Below are 17,126 nucleotides of genomic sequence, written 5' to 3'. Positions count from 1 at the left end.
AGATTTTAGATAATTTTTCTAGTATCGGTTAGTTTTTGCGAAATTAAGAACGTATATCGGATGTGGGACCCACTAGTGCGAAAAGTTCAGAAAATTCGGCCAATTAGGTTAAGTTTTGGATACTGGATTTCATTTACCGGATGTTATGAGATAATTGAAGGTTATTATATGGATGAGAGTGGAGAGAGACAAAGTGATAGAGATGCATTAAATAAGGTGACAAGTGTCACCATAAGATTAACTCTTACAATTTGACTTACTATTCATACTTTTACCATTTTGCTTAAATATCTCAAAAATTTGACCCAAAAATTATCAAAAATTCCTCCATAAGAGCCGGCCCTCTCTTCTTTTCTTTCTCTCTCTCTTACTCCAAGCACAAGGAAGAAACACTTCAATCTTGTTCCAAATCATCAAAACCAACCATCCAACCTTGATTTTGCTCCATAAAACACCTTCAAGTGGTGGTTGTGAGTTGTTTTGTGGATTTGTTTGGAAAGTTAAGGTGGTCAATAGCTCTCTCTCTCTTGTTCTTAAGGTAAGTTGTGAAGAACCACCCTCCTCCTTTAATTGATGCTTAAATCATACTTAGTGGTAGCATAAGATGCAAAGTTATGGTTTATTTCTTGATTTGTGGTTGTAGTGATGAAGTTTTATTATTTTTGGGAATTTTTCTGTTTTAATATAAGCATGATGGTATGACTATCTATGATAATGGGAAATGGTATATAATAACTCTAGGAGGTGGAACAAGTGATTAATTGCACCCAATTTCTGGTTTGGAAGGAATTTGAGAAAGTTAGGGTTTTATATCCCCAATTCTGTCCAGTTTTGTATCTCATGGTTAGAGGCCGAATTGGCCTTGGTTTAAAACATGAAAGTTGTAGGTAATGATGTTTTAAAGGTGCCTGAAAAATTTCAGGTCAATCGGAGTAGTGTAGAGTAAGATAAGTCGAAATTACTATTGCTGTTCTGGTTTACCCAGAATTGGAAAACTGTGATTGTAATTGGTTGTTTTGGCTAGGAATGCTTCCGAATTGATTGTTGTGGTCTTCTGATGAAATGTAGCCCTGTTTCTAAGCTTTCATATGGCTTTCGAATTTCTGGATTTAGACTTGTGTAGGCTAAGTTATGAAGTTTACGCTAGACTGCGTTTTGTGAACCTGTTTTGCTGTTCTGGGATATTGTACTGCATTTTGACCGAGTTATACTCGAAACTAGATTGAGTGGTCTTCTTCAACACTGTAGCCCTTGATTTCTGAATATACCTGTAAAATCTCAGGTCAAATGGATTAGTGTACTCTGAGTTATGGACAAAAACCTCAGGCCTGTTTTAGACATTACTTGGTGTACATTTGGAATTTTAGTTTCTGATCGTGGGTTTTTCCGTGTTTATCATGTACGAACTGGGTGTTGATCCCTTCATATGAAATTTAGATCTTGGTCTCAGCTTCGAAACGGTATAAAGTACGTCAAAATCCAAGTTCCGTAGCTCCTGTTATGACCGAAATAAAAGTGATCGTCAGAACTGCCTTGTATCTGGACAGTTCTGACGGGTACTTTGGCACTCGATTCTCGTTCTGTTTTGAGTGGATTCAGGTCTTGGCCAAAACATCAAAGTTTTAGCCTTGTGTCTTAGCTTTCTAATGCCTTTGGAATTTCCTGATTTGGAGTTGTGAGCTGGGAGTTATGGTCCAGCAAACAACCCTGTTCGTCATCCTAAGACGTAAACTTCTGGTACCGTCTTCCACGATTTCGGCCTGCTTTGATTCAGATCTAGATTAAGGTGTTTTCATGAAAATTGTAGCCCTATCTCATAGCTTCGAAACGGTATCTTGTTCACTTTGATCCGACATTCCTAGCCTAACTTTTGACCAAAACGGTTTGAGATGGCAGATTTGGCCGTCCCGTTTGCCGTTCCGCGCCTACGCGTGTGCCCCTTTTTGCCGTTTCCGCACTTGCGCGTACCAATTTTGTCGTTTGGCTTGTTTTAAATACGTTAGTGGCCGTTTGTGATATATTATGACACAATCTTCTATTTCAGACAGTGGTGAGTTAGGCGGAGCCGGTGGGGCCCACTACTAGCGAACACGCGCGAAGCAATTTTACTTTTGTACTACTTTTGTATTTTGAGTAAGTATTCAGGCCGCTTTTATGTGTTAGTTGCTTATATGTTTCGACATGTATGAAGAGGGTACTTAGGCGAGAGTGTACTTTATCGCACTCGCTCTAAACCCGAATTTACGCTCATATTTGTACATGACTTATGTATGTGAATCATTTTGGAACTAAAATCCTTGAGCTTGTGGCTTGGGGTGATTTTGAATAATTTTGTGAAGTTTGTGAGTTTGGGGCGAGTTCTTGACCTAGATGGACTATTCGAGCCGGTTAGGGTTTGGTCGAAGTCAGTCCAACCTGGTTGGAGGTCACCAAGTTTGTGAATCCGGTTCACCGAGTATGTGGACCAAGTTTGTGACCCGAGCTTGTGACTCAAGCTCAAGTTTGTGATTTCGTTCGCCCGGGCAAGTTTGTGAGGTGACTGGCTAGTGAGGGTGATAAGGTGTCGGTGGGTGTACAAGTGAAGTTCTACGGACCATTAAGTGTGGTCGACGGAGTGTCGGCAGGAGATCACGCATGGCATATGAATTGGCTTTGGAGCCACCTGTATCCTTATTATGTGATGTTATTTTTCTGCTTTTGCTTTACTCTTACTATGTCACTGTTGTTACGTGAAATTTACGCTTTTGCCCCTGTGTACTTACTAAGCATATAACTTACCCCATTCCTTTTGTTTTCCTTAGCAGGGGCCGACGCGGGGACTTTTGACTCGTACACTAGTATAGTTAGATTGGCTTGTAATAGTTGAACAGTTAGAATGTTTGTTTTTGTTTTGGTGGTTTGTATAAGAACCCTTCTTAGGGTCTATCTTCTGCTGGTGGTGGTTATAGTGTATTAGAGTGATTTGACTCGAGACTTTTGAAGATGTAAATATAACTTTTGGGATTGTATATATTGTATATAGTGATCTTTCGATTTATCTAGTTTTATTGCGTTAAGTTTTGAGTCCTGGCGCGAGCTAGACAGGCGGCCCGCCGATACCCTTGGGTTCGCCCTTGGGAAAAGCGGGGTCGTCACACATTCAAGAAGGATTTAGTGAAGAAGATAATGTTCGTTTTCGCCTTGAGGAGTTAGAAGCACTCGACGAAAAGAGATTGGAAACTCAACAACGGATTGAATGCTATCAAGTTAGTCTTTCAAAAGCATTTAATAAGCACGTTTGACCTCGCTCTTTCCAAATTGGAGAGTTAGTGCTCGCCGTTCGGAGATCAATTATCCTCACTCATGGCGGACAAAAGGAAGTTTACTCCTAAGTGGAATGGTCTATATGTTGTTCGAAAAGTGTATACAAATGGTTCATATAAATTGGTTGCTGGTGATGGATTAAAGGTTGGCCGAATCGACGACAAATACCTAAAAATGTACTATGCATAATCGGAACAGCATGTTGTTCCTGGTCCGTATGAGCTAAAACTGTAGATGACAACTATCAATAGTGTAGTATGTGGTTAAACTGTTGACACACATCACCAAATCTAAGGTGGTAAAGAAATGGACACTCCTGACCCGCATGAGATTAAAATGTGAATGGCAGGAACTACGTGTGACTTGATTCTCTTTTGGGATACGTAGACCGCTTAGAGAGTGATTTCTAAGTTCAGTTACACCTCCTAAATTAAACCTTTTTTTCTTATAAAAAAAGTCTCTTCTTTTTTATTTGAAAATAAAATGCTGAATTTAAAAAGTTCTTTTCTCTTAGGAAAACAATAACAAGAGATAAGGAATGAAAAGTATTTTATTATTCATAAAAAAATTCATTACAAGGAAAAAGAATGAAAAAAGAATTCAAAAAAGACGTGGTGGAAAGTCTAAATGTCAAATTTGTAGTCCACTACAGCTATTTTACATGATTCAAGTGCGGATTTCATGTCTTCAAGTTTCTTCGCTGCATCATCAGTTAAGACGTTAGCATTCTCAACAGAAGAAAGCTCATCATGTGCTTGGGTTACCGCAGTCTGGATCTCTTTGAAAGTTTCGTGCTTTTGATCGATTGTTGAGCTAATCTCCATGCCTTGTTTCTCCAGATCGATAAGTTCCCATTGCATGTCTTTCTTCCTGTCCTCAATGGACTGTAACTTTTCTTGAAGACTTTGCAGATGACCAGTTAGTTTTTCTTCCCTTGCCTTGACTCTCCCGAGTTGGGCAGTCGCTTTGGAATAAAGTTCTGCATGTGTTTCCTTACTCATCTTTTCCCATGATGAAGATGCCAAAATATCATACGTTTCTGCTTTGGCAAATAATTCTATCAAGTAGTCTTTTAAAGGGAGACCATTTGTAGGATCCGTCCTTGTGATTTCTGTAATAATTTCCTCTGCACACTCTTTTAAGAAAGAGATTTGCTCAATAGGGGTATCAAGAATTTGTCCGTGAAAATCCATCCACAAACTCTGCAAGTACTTCCTTCGATGGGTTTGGATTAATTTTTGCCCATGAAATTCTGAAATCAATGCTGCCTTAGGTCTTTTCCGGATCTCGTGCGAACTAGTTAACTCCTTCTTATGCATTGATGAGGTACCTCCACTGGGGCAAATGGCTGTGGAATGCTGATGACGACTTCGTCACTTCTCTTGGTTGAAACCGTATCATCAGCTTCAAATTTGAGTGGTGAATTGTTACCAACATCTTCTTGATGAAATTCAAGAAATGTGGGCTAAAAATAAAAGAAAAAAAGGTTAGAAAAAAAAAAGAAGGAAAAGAAAGGAAAAAAAGTTACAAAAAATAGAGAGATGATTACTTTAAGTGGCGACATTCTAACAAGTGATGTGTGAAGGAAACCTCCTCCAAATCAGAAGATGTCCTCTTCTTTGATTGGTTCCAATGACGGTCTTGACTACTACTATCGCTCGCCAACGAACGGGTTCCTCCTTGAATAGATCCGGTGCACTGAACTTGAGTCCCCTCCTTTTCAATAGTGATCATCCACCGTTTCAATTTCGACATCTTCTCTCTTGTGAGTCACGGATAAAGGTTTTGAATGTTTGGACAACGTCTTCTTTATTGGAATCAATGGTTATGCTTCTTTGATGGCCTGTCGAGAGTCCTTTGAAGACTTGTTTTTTATGACAATATTTTTCGAGGGTGCATATATTTTACGAGGGACTGCTAGTAATTTTGTTCTTCTGTAAGGTGGATGTAGTAAGACCCGTTACAATCTCTATAGCTCCGTTATGATGTACTGACTCATTGACGGAGGTAACCTTACCCTTCTTCGATGATTATTGAGGGATTTTAACGGTGAATTTAAAGGAAGTTGAAGAGACACTATTTGACCGAGTTGATCACCAGGCGTCATAGTCTTTTGTGATCAATGGATGCTTCCTCTGCATAGGTATAGTCATCCGAGATCGCGTCTGCATGTGAACTGAGGAATTTCATAGTTGAATGGCCTCATCTAAAGTATAAGTGTGAGTGATCTCTTTCAAGTTGTTTGGAATATCCTGACAGAAGCCGAATTGTCTACTAAGCCTGCAAGGATTATATTTTTCAATAATAAAAATATTGTCCCTACATAGAGTTAAGTGACACGAGCGTTGACTAATAAAGTAACTCGTGAGCCTTAATGATCAGGATCCATGGTTGATCAACACTTTTTTTTCATTCTCGGTCCAGCACAGCTTGGAAAGCATCAAGGGATTCATTTCTTTGAAGATTTCCTTAGCTTTCAATTTACCATAAAATATTGTCATTTTCTCATTACTAAATCTCGTTATGCGTGCGTGGTGGCTACTCACTTGGTTATTCTCATAATACACGTCAAAGTATTGGCCGATCCAAGCGTAGACATAATGGATAGGAAAAGTTACCCCGCATTCTCTAAGGTTAGGGGCGTAGACGACCTCTCTCAACCCATGGTATATACTCGCAAGTACGGGAATTGCAAGACAAAATTTTTTTCCCGTGGCCATTAAGCATGCAACCTTGAAGACACTTGGGCGAATGCGGTCGACTTTCTTGCTTGGTAAAAGAAACTTGCAAATCCAACACGCTATGAATGATGCAATATAGGTCACCTTTCTTAGAGACCCTGGGATATCCAATGTGTCCAAAGGAATGTTAAAATCCTTTGTATTAGCAAGATCGTGAGGCTCTACGCTTCCGGAAGGGTTATAAGTCATTTTTGGCTTAGAGGTGGTCTCTCTTCTATTCGCCCTGTTCGGGGGAGCCCTATATCTAGCCTTCCCTTTGAACCAGAAGCGGATCCAGTCTTTCATCCACACTCCTTGGTCATTCGTCCAAAGGTGATAGTAAGTTAAGAGATGCCTGCAACTCTCGGGGAGAAGTGGCTTCCCTTCTTTGTCGCAAGTGAGAAGTTCCTGCGCTGAAAGAATAATTTCATCAAAGAACGAGCCATCGATCGAAAGGCCACCAAGTTGATAAAAGTCCCAAAGTGTGATGGACAACTCTCCAACGGGTGTATGAAGTATATTTGTCAAGGGACACCAATATTTGAAGAAAATCCGCAAGATATTTTCACAGGGATCGTAAGAGAATCGTGACGCGTAGACGGATTCAAATATGCCGGCATGTGTGATCACTTCCTTATGTCTTCCAAGAATGTCATCAACCCACTCCCAATAATGAGAAGTGAAGCACGCCTCGCCAAAGAAGAAAGAGGGAATCTTCCATGTAGCTTTGTCAATATTGAATCCTATGAACGGAAGCGTGAATTTAGTTATTTTTGGATCTCCATTATGAAGTGACGAGTTCAATACGACCACTTCTTCTTCCCTCGACGTAGTAGAGAAAGTCGACGGTGCTCCGACTTCTTTGGTCCACTTGCTAGTCCAATTCTCAAGATGAAAGCATCCTTCAAGAGGTATAAAAAATTCAGCGAACGTGCCGATTACTGGTTTATGAACATGTAGTGACAAGCTCTTTGATTGAGGTCCACCCCGCTCGTCCGTCAATGAAATATGGGGCAACGACTGGTGTAGTCCTTAATTTGCATAATTGCTGAAATTTGGTAAAAGAAAAAATATTAGATGATGAAAAGAAATTCTTACAAAATTTTGGTATTCAAATTTCTTAATCGGTTGTCCTTTTCTCAAGTCCTCGAAATTACTTAAACCTGTTTTTCAAGCGCGATTTTGGTAATCTACAAGAGAGCAAGGTTATAAAGTTGAAACATTAATATCGAAATTTTAGCCACAAGAAACTTCCCAAATATCATGCTAGTATTTTAATAGATCAAGAGGCCAAGTTATCTTATGATATGCCAATGACGCAACTCTACAAGTCCAACGCACATGTTGAGCAGACAAGTAAATTCCAAGTACTAATCACATTCAAAGCACCTAATGAGGAAATATGCAAAGGCCTTGACTGGAGCTTCTCGTAACGATTAAATGTTGTGAGTATAAAAAAAGGGGCTTCAAGTACCTAAGTATGCGAAAAGAAAATTATTGGAGTGCAACTGATGGATGATGATTGATGCTTGCGGCTCGGCAAAGGTGATAACCAACTTCAATTGTCTCCATTAATTAAAGGACAGCAAAGCGGGCGAATGGCAAGTAATAAGTGGTGGTGGTAGCAACAAAGTAATTTACAATAGCATCAACTTGATGATGAAAAATAAGAAGAATGGAATGAAGCTCGGTTTTTAAAAAAGAAAAGCTTTCATTGAAGAATTGAGGGCTTCGGTCTTGACTACTTATAATAAGTAGAGTTAAGTCCTTCAATGTAAGGAATCCGTAAGGTGAGTTTGAAGTTGATTATAAGTCTAACGTGAATCTGGCTTCGGGACTTTCCAACTTGGTTAAGCGAAGATTGGACTATGCATATCCCATAGACTCCTAATGGATTTCAAATAATACTTGGAGTTCTCTATGGCAATTGGTCTCCTAAATTTTCCATCTGAAACTGAAATTGGTTTATCAAGGTCTTTGGATTGCGTTGGTATTAGAAGAATTTGTAATGGCAAAGAGTTTTAATCTGATATGGAGTTGAGCGAGTGAGCAAGTGTGACTTGTCATGGGCTGTGATTATGTTTCAACAAAATGATAATACAATTTATATGGAACTCCTCCTTGAGTTGTCGGATTCAATTCAAGAATTTACCAAGGACGCAATTCCTAGCTTTGAGAGGTTATCCAAAAGAAAGATTCCTTATACACATGATATTTGAATTCCCGAAAGTAAAAAAAAAAAACAACATCTATAGCCAAGACCGTGGACCTGAGGCAAGTACATGATGAGATTTGGTCTTGGAAATTGAGATCACTAATTCACCAAGCTTTGCATGCATTCGGTGACTATCGTGGCATTTTGCATGGCCATCTTATATGATTGAGTCGTTGCCAGGAAATTTGTAAAAGCCTTGAGTTTGGTCCAATTATGGGCTTGCAAGACACGGATTTGTCACAAATTATACCCAAATTATACCACGTTCAAGGAGAATTCAGGTTGAAGAAATTTCTAATTTGAATCCGAATGGGTTTCTGCTCCTAACGGAAGTTCAATTAATAAGCTTGGGATTGGTTTGTCCAGACATAGTTTCCTTTTGAAAGTTGATCTCTTATCTATAAGAGTCGGCACCGAAATATTTCCCAAGTTCCTAAGAGATTGAATTCACAAAGGACAAGAATTCTTGTGCATATGGTAGACTAACAAAAGGAAAGCTACGGACATCGGACATAAAACTTCCAAATGAAGTGATTCGGCCTCGGGAAATTGAAAGCTAGTGATCTTGGAAATTGAGATCAATAAGGGATGCATTGGTGGTATTTCACGTGGAGTTTGAGACCACTAAGTCATTGGACTTTATTTAAGATCACTAAGTCACTAAAACTTCAAGTTTAGTTTATTTATGGACTTATTTGAGAATTAATATTTCGACGGTGCTCAAATTAAAAAAAAATGTCGAAACTTGTCCGTTCAAATCTTGCTTCAGTTTTCAGCATTTGCGAACAAGTTTCGAGGGGGCATTTGTAGACAATGGAATTTTAATTAATTCTTAAAATTACCATTGGTCTATAAATTATTTTTTATGGCTTATTTCTATCCAATTGGATATTGCCATATGTCATGTATACTTGGAAAATTTGGTTATTAAATGGCCAATTATATTTTGCCATGTGTCAAATTGAGGTGTTCCAATCAATTGAAATTATTGGGATATCTACACCAACCAAATTATACCATGTCACATGTCTATATGACTTGACAAAATTTTGGATAGATATCTAAATATTTATTTCTTATTAAAGAGCTAATATTTATAGTCGTTTCATCCATATATATCTCTTATATACTGCAATAGTTTGTCCAACCAAATGGCGCCACGTCACATGTCCCTATAAGTTTGGCTAATCAAGGAAGTATTTATCAGTATTATCGTTTTATTAGTAAATACAAAATGAAGAGATAATATTTAAGTTGGCACAGTCCTAATGTGACTGCGTGTCTTGCAAGACAAGTAGAGTGGTATACATGTTTTTAACCTCTACCTCTTTCTACGGCTATAAATAAGAGTCTCTCTACCAAGTCAGACATACAGACACATCAGGAGGCATCTCATACGCTCAAGTATTGAAACGCCAAGCTACGAAGGTCTGGGTCTTCAAGCTCTCCAAGTCTTCCATATATCAAGACTTGAGTTTTCAAATATTTTCAAGTTCTTCAAATCTTCCATATCAAGATTTGAAGGAATCGGTGGTTGATCCAAGTACAAGCTGCGAAGCCCTTGGATTGGTGTTCGAGGAGAAGAATCGAAGGAATCTCTCTATAAGTTCGAGAAAATTCCAGAGATTGTACCCACATATTTTTCCTAAATTTTTATATTACATATTTGTTGTGTATTTCTTTTTCTTGTCGTTTTGCAGACTTGAAATTTTAATCACGTACAGTAATTAATCTCAAGTTTATTTAGTTTTATAAATTGATTGCACTACATAAATCACCAAGAAAAGAAAGGTGAAGGGAAGGATGGGTGCATCCAAAAGAGAGAGAGGTAAAAGAAAGAAGTAGATGTCAAATATAGAGGTGGCATACTTGTTGAAGTGTTAAAGCGTGGGAAATGAAGATATGACAGATGCTGGTGTTTTTGCAATATTGAGCATAATGAGGGTGGGAAAGGGGGCTAGTTTCATGTTATTTGAACATATTTATTGTCTTGAATAGACGAACCTAGAGCAATGAATAAGTTGGTAGGTCGAGTATAGTAATGTCTTAGATAGGTTAACCTGTGAGAACTCAAAAAAAGAAGAGTTATGTGTATGCCTTGAATTTATTTCGTTTTATTTACTTTGTTATTAGAAATATTATAACGAATAAATGGTTAAATTAAATGCCTAATTCAATTTCTATAAAAACTAGTTTTGTACCAATTCGTTGAATGGAAATTGTTTAAAAATAATAAATTATTTAGTGTAGTTCATAAAAATATTTGCATAAAATACAAACTTATTGTATAATCTATTATAACCTTTCTTAAATACATTATTATGTGCACATTGTTATTCAAAAATAGTCTTATAATGTAAATTTAAATATCTAATTTAGTGATTAATAATTCAAAAATTAAAAAAAAATTTGACTATATGATAACATTCAAAAACTTGAAAATAAGCAAAATCAAATCTTGGCTGATTTTCTATAAACAAAAGAATGGCCAACCCATTACCAAAACATCAATTTTGGTACTTAATATAAATCGCTTAAAGGTTAATGTGAAAAGAAAAGAAACCGAATGAAGTATTAATGAAAGATCAGAATTCAGAATCAATCAAGTTATAGGAACACAACAACCTTCTAAATCTGTTCACGGCTAATAGAAGAAAAACAAAAACATAAGATGTATTTTACTTTTAAGTCAAAAACATAAAAAACCTAAATAGTCTGATGTATATTGCATGACGTGAATTGCTGTATGACAATGAACTTGATGCCTTGCCATTTACGTAATCAGTGACACCTTCTTGTTCTTTAGAAGCTTTCTACCAAAGTCTAAAAAAAACATTGAAAACTGCACAAAATTTTTTTTAACCCCAGAAACCTAGAAAATAAAAAAAATTTAGTACATTGTTGAAGGCAATTAATAAATTGTCAAAGGCAATTAAAAAATCGTGTGAAAACACATAGTTTAAAAGGCCACTTTTAAATCACTAACCAAAAACCAATTTGTGTTCTACTTGAATTGAAGAGTGAATCCATAAATTGAAATAACAAATTAATTACAAAAACCTTGCTAGAAATAAAAACCAAACTGTAACTTTTGAAGACCTAGAAAATTCAAATTCAATGACCTAGCTATGAAGAAGGTGTAGGAAATTACAGACCGCATACAACGAGCATAAACAAAGTCCAAATGCTGTCCTTGCATTGAAGGGAATAAAAACGAAGTTCCAAATCCGATCCTTGCATTGAAGGAAAAAAAAAAAACTTTCCAAAAAAATTGGTGGAAAAGTATAAACATTTTCACTGCTTGATAAAGTGATGAGTAATAGATCGAGAATCATATATATGAGTAAAAATGTAGAGTATATGCGATAGCGATAATCTGATAAAGATAATCTAATATTTGAATTGATATTTCGAACTTTTAAGTTGAAGATAAGAAAGAGTTAAAAACATAATTCAAAATTATTTATACTAATCCCTAGGAAATTTAGGCTTGACGATTAGGGTTAAGGAAAAAAAAAGGTGAAAGAATGGAAGAGAAACTTATGGAAGGATTATCTAGAATTGTAAAGGCAAGAGAAAAAGAGGGATGAAATAACGTAGGTTATTAGGGGGTTAACTTATAAAGCACGTTGCACCTACTTGCCCTGTCGTTCAGCCACGTAGAAAAGAGACAAAATAAAAGGATAATGATGAGAATACGACTTTATTATATATATATATATATATATATATATATATATGATTGAGAATTTAGAAATATCCTAGAATGGTGTAGAAAATTTTAGGAATCAAACAAACAAACGATAGACATATTGCAAATTGTGACATCTTAATTCATTATATAGTTGAATAAATACATGCCTAATTAATTTTCCTTAAAACCTAAATGTGTGAAAATTTATTGGATCGATATAAGGAAAATTTTTTAAGGTACATACAAATTAGGACAAACGAAAAATTTTGGAGCAATGCGTGAGGCAATAAAATCACGAACTCATGGCAAACAAATGAACAAAAAAAAAAAAAAAAGAAGACCAAACCAACCTTAGAGTTTTGGTTAATTTTCCATGCAGCCAAGAAACCAGCTAACGGTACTTCATAAAATAAAACTGAAAGGGAGACATATAAGTGGAGGGCTTGGAACTGTAAGGAGCTGCTATCTAAACGGTGGAAAAGAAAAGGAGTGGAATTTGTGTGATAGTTGGGCGGTGCATGATTGTTATTTGGACAGCTGTCAGATGAACTTGCCACCGAAATTGTTGAGTAGGCAGTGACCGAATGAGAGTTTGGATTGATTAGCACCGAATGAGGAAGCTTGAGTGGTCGGCTGAGCGAAGGAAATAAGTCGAATTCTCTTCTTATAAACCAAGCAGTAGAAACAAAACCGAGAGAGAGAGAGTTTCGGTCATAATCATTCATTCCGAAACACCACCGAGTGAGAAACATTTTTGGTTCTTCATTGCTCCAAGTCTGCACCCGAGAGAGAGTAAGGGAGAAAGAGTGAATCATTTCCTATTACCACGCCAACCAACAGAAAGTTGAGAGGGAGGAAGGACCGCAGCTGTTTGGCGTGCAAACTAGAGGCAGCGGGGGGAGCAAGAAGAGAGAAATCTGGTGCGATTCTTTGAGGAGCAGAGGGAGGAAACTGTCCACATTTTTCCAGCTGAGATTGTCTGCAAAAGGGAGGTAACAATTGTAATAAACCTCTCAATCTTCTAGCACTCTTGATTTCTCATGTTGCATGATAGTTTTTAGCCAAGAAAAGTGAGTTTTGCTGAAGGAAATCTTGTGTGAAAACTGATTCGTTTCTGGAAAGTTCGACTTGGCCAAGGGTAGGAGAGTTGAAGTTCACAACTGTCCATTCGAAAACTTGGAGGAAATTTCACTAAAAATGTATGATATATGTTTAATCTCATGGCTTATAAGATATTTGTTTTGAAACTAGTGAATCATTGACAAACATGGCTGAAATTGTTGAAAGAAGCTGCTAAAAATTTGATGACATGGCCGAGAGAGCGAAAGGAAGAAATTTTCAGTTTTTTTTGATACGGTAGTTCAAAACACCTTATAACACATTAACCTTAACATGCATGTGACTTTTAAGAGGTTAAAGCATGGAAAAGATCGATGTGTGAGCAAAAGCAAGGCTGGAAAATTTTCTGGACAACAGAACGAGAGAAAAGCTGCAATTTTTGGCTCTTTTCTTCAAAATTTTGCTGGATTTAGAAGTTGCATGTTCTCATTTCAGTGGTTATGAGATTGCATGTCAATTTGGGATGGATTTGATGAAATTTGTTGGGAAAATCCCTCACTTGGACCGAATGTTTGCTGGATTTCCTTCCAGCTTTGCTTATGTTGAAACTTGGATTGTTAGATAGCTTTTAAATGTTGATTTTGGTGAATTTCTTGATGGAAATCCTACTAGGGATTATATATTATGTTCAATGATGAATGCATGTCAAATTTGGTTAATGTTTGATTCATTAAATGAAATTTTGGTAAAGATATATGGCTGGAAATCCCAGCTTTGAACCAAGAATGCTCTCGTGTTTTCTCAAACTTAGATTTCATCTTGTAACCTGGAATATATGCAAATATTGATAAAAAACATCCCTACTCCTCTGTTTTACTCTGAATATTGTGATTGTCCTAATTTGAGACGAAATAATTGAATCTTAGAGAAAGAAAGGGGAGCTAATCAAGCATGCGGAACTGTTTTGGTAAATTTGGGGTTGATTGGATGATTTCGATTGTATTCTTGAGTTTTTCTGAAAATTTTAGCTAAGCCTTGACAAAAAACGACCTATAACAGAATGATAGTAAAATGTACCTTGAATTTGAGGAAGTTTAAGCAAGAAAATAGCAAACTAAAGGAAGAAACTTGACTACCTATTGCTGAAAAGCTGTTTTGAACCATTCTTAAACAAGTGCTTAAATTTTGAGTTTAACTTGAATTATAAAAGTCGAACTTGAACCAAAACAGATCAAAACCCCTTCAAACCACCTTATAACAATTTTACTTGTGAAAATTCATTCAAAATATAGGATATAATCAAGGAAGTTCATAGGAATACTAAGTTGCCAACCTCTAAAAAATTTATCAACTTTGAACTTTGATTTCTAAAATGGCTTATAATCACTTAAGCTTGTCTTCACAACTATTTTAAAGACTATAAAACTTAGAGGCTAGTGTAGTGAAATAAAATTTAAAGTGCACACAACTTAGACCTTGGCTAGATAAAAGGAGAACCAATGGAGTGTTTCTAAGCTTGCATCTTAAGATTTTGGGTGGAAAATAGGTTACAGTTAATTTAAATACCTATAAAAACTATAACGTTAGAACATATGTATAATTCTTGGTTTAAATGATAAAATTAATAGGTTTCGAAATAAAATGTAGGATAAATGGTAAATAAAGAATATATTTATATTTTAAGGTCAAACTTGATATTAATAGTTTAGATAATAAAGTAAGAAGATAAGTGATCACCTACAAATTATATATTTACTTTGAACTTATTAAATTGCCCCAGGAAGTAGCTGTGAGCTAGGAAATAAACGCGAGGCTCGCGAATAGTTCATTTGGATATTTGGTGAGTGTTTTTCAAATTTATGTGTTTAATTGTTTATGTGTACCTAAGTGCAATTATGTGACAAATGTGTTTATTATGAATTATTACTAAATGATTTATTGTGAAGTGTATTTCAATTGTCCCTCGCCTTCTAAGTCGAGGGTGTACTTCATCGCACTCAGCTTAGTTGAGCTTGAAGGTCGATAATTGACTGAATGTTACTGTAAGTGTGCATGAATGTAAGCCATATGTGTGCCTTGCTGCATCGGCTGAACTAGGCCCCAAAACCCTCTGTTCAACGGACTATTCGAGCCCGCAAAGGGCTTGGTTGGGTAGGATGGTAGCTTTGGATAAATGTTTCGGTATACTCGAGTATTACCATGAGGTTGGGAGATTATTGAACTGATTATTGAATGTAGGGGATTGTTTATTGTTTTGGAGGACATAAGGGGGTGAATCGGCGGAATGTGCAATAATATTGAAATGAATGTACAATGACAGTGAAATGAGTGTGTCTTGACACTGAAATGAATGCTCAATGACATTGAAGTGGCTCTAATGCGAGCACCGTATCCTTTTAAAAGTGATTGTTTAGTGAAGTGTTTCTTCAATTGCTTAATGAAAGTGATTGTACAGTGAATTGTGCACTATTTGCTTAATTGTATTGATTTAAATGTTTATTAAATGTTACTTGCTCGGCAAACCTCACTGAGCATTAGCTCAGCTCTTTTAGCTTTGTTTTCCTTACAGGAGTTGGAGGTCGGGGATCGAATGAGGGAATTTAGGGATTTATCGTGAAGACTTTAGCCTTGTGATTAGCATCTTAATAAGGTAGGAATTTTGTATCGATCGAGGTATTGTAAAAGAATGTGAACGGTTGGTTTTGGTTTATCAAAATGTTATCTCTGGAGTTAATGTATGGTTAATGGAAATTATCAAACGGTTATATCTGAAGTTAATGTGAAATCAATGAGTTCTGACGAGAGCCAAGCAGACGATCCGCTAACTTTTAGGATACACCCTATAAGGAAGTGGGGTTGTCACATAACCTTTCCCAATGAATACCCCAAACAAATACGTTGAATAGAAATAAAAGAATCAGAGTAAAAAAATAGAAAAATAATAACATAAAATAAAATTATAGAAATTGAAGAGTACGGAATATGGTTTTTATGATAGTTCAGTATGAAGGCCTAACCATGGAGGGTTTCCAACATTTAGTTCCCTATACAAGAAAAGATCAAACCCTAGCAACTTTCCTAATACTAGAGAAGATCAAATTCAAAGGATCGATGCTAGCAAGTTTTAGCTCAACTAGATTGCCCTCAATCTTGCACAAATTTTCTAAAACACCGTTGATGTCTCTAGATTGTTTTTGCAAGAAAAATAAGAGGTTAGTTTGTAACCACAAGAACTCAATAAAAGATTTTCAGTTAAACACTTCACAAAGTCTAATGCTTAGAATGAAGAATACTTATGTTTTTTGTAGAATCATTTGGAACTAATTACCCATTGGACAATTAATGGTTTGTAAAGATTTTGACCACAAAATAAGAGGTTATAGAAAACTTATGTTTGAACTGACTATTGGTTTTTGTGTTTGATGATTGAAAATGTTATTGTTTCAATTTAAAGATTTAATCTAGATATAATGAGTGATTTATGGATATTTTTAATTGGAAAACAATCAAATCTATCAGACCTTAATGAGAAAGTCAGATATAACATTGATTTTCATAAAATGACAATTTAACTTTGAAAAGGGGAGGGTAGCATGTAAACAAAGATGGATTGCTAAATGAATCAAGATCTTTTATGAAAGTACTAACTTTGATTTGTATGAAAGATTATTTGACTAATTTATAGAAATTCAAAAAAAAAATTAAATGCTAGGAAACTTATAGAGAGTTAATTTTGACCACAAAATATATTATTAAAAACTTTTCAAAAATAATTTGAGAAATATCTTAGACACTGATAAACAGGTTGACCCTAGAGACTAGAGAATGACCTTAGAGTTCAATGTTATCACGATAATTAAGTAAATATTTCCTCAACAAAATTCTAACAAAATTCAAAAGATCAGGCTTTCCTCAATTGGCTTATTTCTTTTGTCACCTTGTTTTCCATGCCAAACACTACAAGGTCTTCACTTAAAGTATCCTGCATATTTAAATAAAGTCATCAAATAATGTTTGTCACATTAAAACAAGATTTAGATTGACAGTATTCATCCTAATGAATCAATTGAAAAGAATACCATTTCTCCTTCTATACACATTTAATAGCTTGGTTGACACAAAGAAAGTGACCTTT

The 17,126-nt window shown here is 36.0% G+C and overlaps 1 long non-coding RNA gene across 1 annotated transcript; it reads left to right on the top strand.

The window, feature by feature from the left end:
- Nucleotides 1-12,561: 12,561 nt before the first annotated feature.
- Nucleotides 12,562-15,729, top strand: LOC113707763 (uncharacterized). Its single transcript, XR_003452325.2, has 2 exons — nt 12,562-12,924; nt 15,561-15,729. It is a non-coding gene; the product is annotated as an uncharacterized lncRNA (long non-coding RNA).
- Nucleotides 15,730-17,126: the final 1,397 nt, after the last annotated feature.

Source organism: Coffea arabica, chromosome 9c, assembly GCF_036785885.1.
Source record: "Coffea arabica cultivar ET-39 chromosome 9c, Coffea Arabica ET-39 HiFi, whole genome shotgun sequence".
Classification (NCBI taxonomy): domain Eukaryota; kingdom Viridiplantae; phylum Streptophyta; class Magnoliopsida; order Gentianales; family Rubiaceae; genus Coffea; species Coffea arabica.
Note: the sequence above shows the minus strand (reverse complement) of the source record. Positions and strands in the feature narration are given on the sequence as shown.